The sequence below is a fragment of the Gossypium hirsutum genome, chromosome A10, assembly GCF_007990345.1.
Source record: "Gossypium hirsutum isolate 1008001.06 chromosome A10, Gossypium_hirsutum_v2.1, whole genome shotgun sequence".
Lineage (NCBI taxonomy): Eukaryota > Viridiplantae > Streptophyta > Magnoliopsida > Malvales > Malvaceae > Gossypium > Gossypium hirsutum.
In genome coordinates, this window is record NC_053433.1 from 100,988,418 (window position 1) to 100,996,404 (window position 7,987).

The 7,987-nt window shown below is 38.6% G+C and overlaps 1 non-coding gene across 1 annotated transcript; it reads left to right on the plus strand.

Moving 5' to 3' along the window:
• Positions 1-7,362: 7,362 nt before the first annotated feature.
• Positions 7,363-7,468, plus strand: LOC121208694 (small nucleolar RNA R71). The gene has a single exon (XR_005903825.1). It is a non-coding gene; the product is annotated as a small nucleolar RNA R71 (small nucleolar RNA).
• The last annotated feature ends 519 nt before the right edge of the window (positions 7,469-7,987 follow it).

Here is a 7,987-nt window from a genome sequence, read left to right on the forward strand (position 1 = left end):
CTAAAAGTATTAGTAATGACTTTCTTTTTATTATCTAGCCTAAGAATAATGGGGTTTGTTTTAACTAACTAAATAACTAAACTAAGAATTCATAGAAAATAGAATTGGGGAATTACTTTTGGAAAAACGATTGAATTAAGACAATACCTAAGGAAAAATCCACCTAGACTTCACTTGTTATTTGACTCTGAATCGAACGATTTATTCATTTGACTTGATCCGTAGAAATCCTTAAGTTATATTATTATCCCTCTCGAGACGTCAAACACTAGGTTGAATAATTGAAATCTATTTCTAATTAACTCGCTAGGGTTGCATTAACTCGATCTATGGATCCCCTTATTAGGTTTCACCCTAATCCGACAAAAACTTGTCACCCTATCTCTAGGCGCGCAACAAACTCTGCTTGATTATGACAAATGTACTCTTAGACAGGGTCTATTCCTCCTCTGAATAAGAGCTTAACTTGAGTCCATATCCTGGAATATTAAAACAAGAATTAAGAACACATAAATAAGAACAAGTCAAATATTTATCATACAATTAAGATAATAATAACAAGATTTGTCTTAGGTTTCATTCCCCTTAGGTATTTAGGGGTTTTAGTTCATAACTAAAAAGGAAAACATCTCAGAAGAATAATTAATTCAAAACATAAAGAAAAACCCAAAACTCCTGAAGGGAAATTAAGGAGAGATCTTCAGTCTTGGTGATGAATCCGGCTTCTGAGATGGATTAATCGGCTTTCCTTGAGCAGTTCCTTGCCTCCTTCCCTGTGTGTCTTTTTTTTTCTCCTTCTCTAGGGTGTATTTATAAGCTTTGGAATGCCTAAGAACCCTCAAAATTGGCCTTTTCCGAATTGGACTAAACTTGGGCTCGGCAGGGACATGCCCGTGTGCGATTGCTTAAGGTCGTGGTCAAGTCTGTTAAATAGGCATGGGCGTGTGGTCCACCCGTGTGAGTCGTGTTTTGATTCTGTCAAATTGACACGGTCGTGTGGTCTGCCTGTGTGAGGAGGTCCAGGCCATGTTGATTTCGTACGTTGGTCTATTTTCTCTGTTTTTGGCTCGTTTCTCATTCTTTTCACTCTCCTATGCTCACCTAAGTATAAAACATGAAATTAAAGCATTAAGAGCATCGAATTCACCAATTTTAAGGAAAATCATCCATAAAATGTGCTAAGTATGGGATAAAAATATGTATGAATTATGGTTTATCAAATACCCCCACACTTAAGCATTTGCTTGTCCTCAAGCAAAATCTTAAACTCATAATCAAAATAAATTCTTCTCAACTTATAATTTCTATCAATAATATCTCAAAATAATCCATAGCTAATCATACATTAAAAATTCAACTAAAAGAACATCAAAGTTTCAAACATTCCAAGTTGAGCATTTTATCATGAAAACATAGGTGTCTCCCCTCATTTAAGTAATCACCTTTGATTCAAAATATCACAGAGTTTCACATCCTCACTAAATATTCACTCAAATCACTCGAGGTGTTTAAGGACAATAAAATGAAGCACTTAATAGTCAATAATGAAGAGTCATTACCATAGGCTTGCATGAAAATTAAATCTTCACCACTATAAATTAATATGAGACATCAATCAAAAGGTTTTTAGAGGGTTGTAACGTGGCTTTGGTTAAAGGGTGTGGTCACAAGCTGAAACGAAGGGTTAGAATCGAGATTGAATTGAAAAATTGCCTAACTAGAAAAATGACTAGTCATCAATTGCGTACAACAGAGCTTTTTTCTCAGAATATGGAATTTAACTTCTTTAGCTCAAAAGATCACTACTACTAATATGTATACATGTATATATATATTTTAAGAACAAGTCAAATTACAAAAATAAAATAAAATAAAACATAGCTAAGCAATTATTCCAACTAAAATCTCGACAAAAATAAGGATCAAATTAATTTAGGGGATTTCAATAATAATGAGTCATGGGTTAATATCGAGGGAAAATCAATGAATGGGTTGTTAGGCTCAAAAGGGTTCACTAAGGGTTAATTGTGAAGGTAGGCTTTTATGGAGTGAGTGGGTTAAACCTAAGTGCCTTTTATCATTTTGACATAGCAAATTAAATGGTGTGGTCTTGACATGCATAATCAAGCAAGTTCTAGAATAACAATTCAATACTGACGCATTCATAATGAAAGTGAGTATGAAAGAAATAATAGATGCTCTAAAGGCTCAAGATCTCACAAAAATTATGGCTTTTATATGTTTAAACTTGTAGATTTCAATTCAAGAGAATACCTAAACTTGGGGAAACAACTTGAAATTTTAAATTCTTAAAAATCAACTTATCATGCTTAATTCTCTAGTTTCTAAAAGTTTAAATAATTAATGCATGAATGCCTATGTTTTAATTTAAGATATATCAATAAAAATCATAAATCAATCAAAATTTATCCTAAACATGATATGAGAGATTTTCAAGAGAACAAGGCAATCATTCAGGGATTTTTTTGATAGTGAAATGAATACCCCCCACACTTAAAATGTATATTACCCTCAATGTACAAAGATAGATATATAGAAAAGAATATAAAAATAAGATAGGGGAGAAGTGAAACTTCCTGAGTGATGAATGAATTTCCTTGAACTGGAGTTTTGGAGAAAAATCGGCGTGAGGGTGGAGGAGGATACTCCGGCGATGGTAGAGGTTCATTAGTCCATAAGTCTTATGCCAAAAGAATATTATATCTGAAGTTGGTTATGGTCGTGGTCGACCAGGACATGACAGTCGTGGAGAACCTTCCAAGTGGAGTTTCAAGTCCCTGAGTAATAGTGAGCTTTGGAGCTCTTTATAACTGTGATAGAATCAGGAACTCTTTTAGAAAATATATAAGGAAGAGTAATTACTCGATAGGAAATAGCCGAAATTCAAAATTGTTAAATAAAAATTATAAAACCTAATAAAAAATAAGCTTAAAGAAAAATAAAAAAGTAGTCCTAAAGTGGAATAAAATTAAAAACATAAACTAATAAACAAAAGCTTTTAAACATCTTCATCGCTAGATGGTTTGCGAGGTGGGGTGGCAATGAGATGTGGAAGTGCTGACAAATCTGGTGTAGTGTAGCATCAATGTGATCGAAGCACTGAAAACATTGTTGCTCGAATCGAGTTAGGTGCTCAGAGATGTCAGTGTATGAAGCCGTCGCATGAACTGGACGAGAGGGTGGTGGTGGCTGAGACGGTTGGTCCTCGTGACATAGAGGGACATCATCAGTAATGTCCTCGGGGGCTTCCTCCTTGGTAGATTGGGTAAGATGGTACTGAAGAGGGAAGGTGCCATGTCATTTCTCGATCATCCTCATACTTAGCATGCTCGAGGTGCCCTGTGGGGACATCTGGCCCATGAGAGTAAGGGAGGATGATTGGGCTACTGTATTGAGGAGCCCGAAGTACCGAGCCAATCGCGTCACATAGGGCCCAATGGAGATAACTCCTTCCCTATGCTGCTCCATCTGATGTTGAATGGCAAGGGTAATGAAATAAGCAAGGTCTATGAAATGCCCGTGCGGCATACACCATAGAAAGTAGGCGTCGTGGGTGTTGAAGGGTCCAGTGCTCTCTCTCTTTTCGGTTAACGTGTGAGCTAAAATAGCGTGTAAGTACCTCAGAGATGGAGGGAAAGCCGATGCCTTGGAGCGGCTAGAATTGTAGGAGGTAGCGCCGGGGGCGAGGGCATTCCAACACTGTGAATAAGAGTGATAGATGTGACGATTGAGAGCATGGAGTTCATTCTTCTCCATGAACTCCTCAGTGTAAAGGCCCAGTGCGGTTCTGAACTCTAGGAAGTTCAACTGGAGGACTAGACCGCCGAGGCAAAATTGGATTGTCCTCGGGTCATCAAAGCGGGCCATCACGGTATGAAGATGGAATGTTGAGCAAAGTTCCATCGTGAGTTCGAGATATGTCCGCTCAACAATCTCAAAGAAAAGCCCTTAAGGATCGGTGGTGAAAAGGGCCCGAATTGCATCCGCCAGTTGGACTTGTTCTAGAGCGGCCTAGTTTATACAACGGCCCACTTCCAAGGGTCGGGCCCGTAGACTCTGGAAAATTTCTTCTTGGGTCCAATGGGGAACTACAGGAAAGGGTGACGAATTTTTGTGGTAGGACCCGAGGAAGATAACGCCCCCTTCATTTTCTTCAAAGCAGGGACGACGACTTTCTTTCCTCGTGAAGATGACATGGTGTACCTGTAATGGAAATTGAAGTGGAATGTGAATACTTTCCATGGGGCTTACATATTAACCTATACTATAATAGCCAAATTAAATGTGCCAAATAACCCTATGAGAATAAGTAATGGAGATATCTAAAGAATGAATTTGTGTGGGGTTAATAGCATGAAACCCATAGAAACAATAACTATGAATGAATGTAGCCTAATATACTGACTAAGAAAATAAAAAAAATTTACCGAAACAAAACTTAAAAATATACATTTATCTATTTAACTATGAATGTGCACGTAAAATAGTCAAATGAAGCATAGAAATCATGAAATGAGTAAGAACTTCAACATGAAAAGGATAATAACTACTCTAGATACGAAGTTTGAGTGATAGAAAGATGAAAATAACATGAAAAGTGCAGATTACTATGATAAATAGCATTAGAAATCAGTAAAATAAAAGAGAAAATAGTAAACAAACACTAGAAAGAGGAGAATGAGCGTCAAAAATGGGGTTGGAAGTGGCGCACGGGCATGTTAGGGAGGCCGTGTGGACTTGCAGCAGCTAGGGTTAGGGATTTTGGGTGAGGGAGATGATGAATAGTAAAGGGTATTTATAGATTTTGCGACACACAGCCAGGGGACACACCCGTGTTCCCTAATTTTCACCCGTGTGATTCGCGAATTTTGAATTTGGGCGCGTTTGACAATTTCCCCACGCCCGTGTACCCTGGGCATGTTGGTGCGTACGGTCGTGTCTGTCTTTGTTCACTTATCTCACACCCATGTATGAAGGTCCACGCCCGTGTTATTTTGGCAGGTTCGCCCACGGTTGCTTGGCACGGGCGTGTAGCACGTCCGTGTTAATTTGATAGGTTCGGCCACAGTTTCAAGGCACAGACGTGCCGCACGCCCGTTTTGTTTTGGCAGGTTCGCCCACGGCCATGTCGTACGGCCGTGGCGATTTATCGTAGCCCGTGCTTGGGAAAATCTTTGCCCTGTTTCCACAAGGTCCTAAGCACGTCCGTGTGTTTGGCCGTGTCTGTGTGGTAAACCTGTATTCAAGAGCTCCGTTAGTAAGTTAGGTACTAAAATTTAAAGAAGTTAATACAGTTAGTGCTCGGGTTGCCTCCCGAGAAGCACTTATTTATAGTCTAAGCTCAACTTGCCTTTCCATTGAATGGTCATGGTGGTTCGAGGAGTTTATTTTCCTCATTCCTGCTATGAATCTCATCAAAATAATGTTTTAGGCGGGTATTGTTTACCTTAAAAGTGCCAAACTTGGGATGATTTACCTTGACTATACCAAAAAGGAAAATGCTAAGTACCGTAAGAGGGATTTCTTCATTCGGCTTGGAAGTGATAATGTGAGGATCTGCGGCATCTAATAAAACTTTATTTCCAACTTTAAGTTGATTTGGAAAGGTATTGAGCTTGTCTGGCGTAGTTTTGGTTTATCGTATGTTCTCGATTTATGTGTCTGCAATTCATCTAGCTCCTCGATTTGTAGACTTCGTTCTTCACGAATAGGTCCTCTACTATTGCTTGAAAATGGCTCATGTACTTCCTTCAAACTCATTTCCTGCAAAGTAGGTTGCACCATATTGTCAGTTGTAGTAGAATGGTTTAGACAATCAACTTCAATTTTCGATGTGTTGCCGGAATTGCAAGCTTGAAGGGTGATTATTTCGTCTCCCACACGAAGTGTGAGCTCACCTGTGCCAACATCAATAGTCATTTTAGCAGTTGCTAAAAAGGGCCTTCCTAAAATCAAAGGGGTGTTGCTATCCTCCTCTATGTCTAGAATAACGAAGTCAATGGGAAATATAAATTTATCGATTTTAACTAGCACATCTTCAATAATACCCCTAGGAAATCTTATAGTTTTATCTGCTAATTGAATGCTCATCCTAGTCTGTTTGGGTTTCCCAAGACCTAATTGTTTAAACATTTTTTAAAGCATGACGTTAATACTAGCCCCTAAATTAGCTAATGCATTATTAACATCTCAACTACCAATTAAGCAAGGAATTGTAAAACTCCCTGGATCTTTCAATTTGTTGGGTAGTTTATGTTGTAGAATAGCTGAGCAAACTGCGTTTAGCTTCACATGTGAAGCCTCGTCCAACTTCCGCTTATTTGTTAAAAGCTCCTTTAAAAATTTCATTGCGTTTGGCGTCTGCGATAGAGCTTCAATAAATGATAAGTTAATATGTAATTTTTTAAGAGTTTAAGAAATTTACCGAGTTGTTCATCTGAACGGTCTTTCCTTGTCGCATTAGGGTATGACACACGAGGTTTGTATTTTGTACTTACCGATTTCTGCTCATTTTGGTCTACCTCACCTTTACCTTTTCTTATCTCAGTTTCTAGCCTTGGTTCTGGTTCAAGTGTGACTAACCCTTCCTCATATTGACTAGTAATCGCGTTGAGTTGCTCCCTTGGGTTAGATTCTGTATTGCTTGGCAAGCTACCTTGTGGTCGGTCAGAAATCAATTTGGCAAGCTGTCCAATCTGAGTTTCGAGCCCTTGGATCGATGCTTGTTGATTTTTGAGTGCTGTCTCAGTATTCTGAAAATGAGTTTCTGACACCGAGATGAATTTGGTTAGCATCTCCTCAAGGTTCGACTTTTTTTTTTACTGGTAAGGTGGTTGTTGAAAGCCCGGAGGATACTATGGCCTTTAATTTCCTTGACTGCCCCACGAGAAATTGGGATGGTTCCTCCAACCTACATTATAAGTGTTACTATATGGGTTATTTTGGGATCTAGAGTTATTGTTACCCATATATTGGACTTGTTCCTCCTCGATGTTAGGGTTGAAGGGTTGATAATTTGTGCATGCTCCTCCTCCATTTGAAGCACAGCTCATCACTAGATGTACCTGAGTAGAATCATACAAACCATCAATCTTTTTATTTAAGAGTTCTACTTGGTTAGATAGTATAGTAACCACGTCGAAGTTGAAAACACCGGCTGCTTTCGTCGGCTTCGTTCTCATAACTTGGCACTGATAGTTATTCAATGACATCTCCTCAATAAATTCGTAGGCCGCCTCAGGTGTCTTATTATTGATAGTTCCTCCAGCGGCTGCATCAACCATCTGCCGAGTAAAAGGATTCAGGCCATTATGGAACGTTTGAACCTGTAGCCAAAGCGGTAACCCATTGTGAGGGCACCTTCTCAAAAGGTCCTTGTATCTCTCCCTTGCATCGTAGAGTGTTTCTAAATCCATCTGCACAAAAGAAGAGATATCATTATGTAATTTGGCTGTTTTAGCCAGTGGAAAATATTTTAATAAAAATTTTTCAGTCACTTGTTCCCAAGTAGTGATTGACCCTCGTGGTAACGAGTTTAACCATTGTTTAGCCTTATTCCTTAACGAAAAGGGAAACAACTGAAGACGTATGGCAACATCAGAAATGCCATTGATTTTAATTGTATCGTAAAATTTTAGGAAATTTACCAAGTGAGCGTTGGGATTCTCGTCCTGCAAACCATCAAACTGAACAAACTGTTGTATCATTTGAATTGTGTTAGGTTTCAGTTCAAAATTGTTTGCAGCAATAGCAGGTCTGATAAACGCCAAATTATACATATCTATACCCCAAATACTTAGCATATTTATGGATGTTTATTACTAGATTTTTGGATTTTGGTACTCTTAATCTGGTTATTTCATGTTTTGTACTCAGGAGAGCACCAAAAGTCGAAAGGAGCCAAAAACGAGGTAAAAAGGGATAAAATGGACCAAATCGAGAAGATGACACGGCCTAAGCCTTGCTA